General features: G+C 50.9%; 1 pseudogene; it reads right to left on the reverse strand.

The window, feature by feature from the left end:
• Window positions 1–209: 209 nt before the first annotated feature.
• On the reverse strand, window positions 210–903 carry LOC102760200 (annotated as a pseudogene).
• Window positions 904–1,559: the final 656 nt, after the last annotated feature.

Raw genomic sequence — 1,559 nt, forward strand, 5'->3', positions numbered from 1 at the left:
ACGATTTTGAGTTACATACAGAAGATAGCTGGATAAAACACACCAGACAATTTCAAAGTTAAGTCTTACTATCTGGCTCATTTGGCATATCTTTATTTCTAAAATCCGTAGAAATAATACGAATATAATTTTCAAAGAATTCATACATGGTGGAGTCTTAGAAGGAGGAACTTCTCAATGAAGGGAGGTAGAGATGCTAATCTCGCTAATTACGAGCATTTTTCCTCATGGAAAAACCAATGCCTCCAGTGGGCACGGGGAACTTTGGTTTGCAGGCAAGCATGTATGTAGGGCCAGAGCTTGTTGGTTTCTGTTCCAGAGAAGGTTTCCAACACGCCCTTTTCCTGGTAATATTACAGGACCGGCTTTGTTTGGTCTTCGTAAGCCTTCAGTCTCTTGATGAGTATCTCCGGCCTGTGGTCCTCGCGCTTAATCAGAGGCTCCCCGGTCAGATCATCCACGCCCACCACTTTGGGAAGATTGAATTCGAGGTTGTAGACGCGGCCACTGGCCGGGTGGACCCAGCGAGCAGAGAGGCGTTGCATGATGGCCTCAAAGGGCACGTTCAGGTGCAGCACCAGGTGTGTCTGATACGCTCTCTCCAGGGCTTCCGCTGTGGGAGTGTCCTGGGGAAACCACACAGCAGCCAGCTGTACTGAGCGAGGTTTTTCAGCTCCTGAAGGGTCAGCGGAGTCATGATGTCGTCCGGGATGAGCTCCCCCTGCCTCATGAAAGGCCGGGCAGCACCCCAGTTTTTGTGTCCCTCAGTATGTTGTCTCAGAGCAGTTCCCCGCTGGAGAGCTTCTTCAGCTCGAAGTACCTGGCGATGCGCAATGACAGGGCGTGCTTGCCGGAGCCTGGGAGCCCATGATCACCCCGCAGGAGCTGCTCGGCCACCCCCATGGCTGGCAGCCAGGCCCTCCGCGCTGACAGTTGGGCCCCGGCCCGGTCTGTCCGCTCCCGGCTCTCGGCTCCCGGCTCCCGGCTCCCGGCTCCCGGCTCTCAGCTGGAGGCTGGGCAGCGCCGGGAGGACACGCATGGGACACGCGCCATGTGCGTGCAGCCTGCAAAGGAAATGGATTTAAAAAGTAGACACTACCGAAGAGCCAATTCACGAGTTGAAAGATTGAGACAATAAATCCTCCCATGCTGCAGCATAATGATGCAGCATTTTCACAGGTAGAAAATGAAGAGGATGGAGGGGTGCAGTATTTCAAGACATAATTAAAGAGGAGACAAGAATTTCCCAGAATTAAAGAATGATACGAGTTGTAAGAATGGACAGTGAAACAGTCCAGACTGCATCTCGGAGCACATATGGGCAGAGAGGTGTGAGAAAAGAGGTTTCTGCTCCAGGGGTGTCCCCACGGCTAGGTTGGAAGGCGACTTGGCAGTGGCTAATGATTGTTTGAAAAAGACTTCTCAGAACCTTCCTTAGACACTTTCCAACAAGAAGGCACACATAAGATGTTCACTTCAGCCTTATTTTTAACAGTGAAAAATTGTTAACAACAGAAATGTTCACTGCTAAGAGAATGGATAAGCGAATCATAGCCATA

This window comes from Myotis davidii, unplaced genomic scaffold (assembly GCF_000327345.1).
Source record: "Myotis davidii unplaced genomic scaffold, ASM32734v1 scaffold130, whole genome shotgun sequence".
In the NCBI taxonomy this organism is placed as follows: Eukaryota; Metazoa; Chordata; class Mammalia; order Chiroptera; family Vespertilionidae; genus Myotis; species Myotis davidii.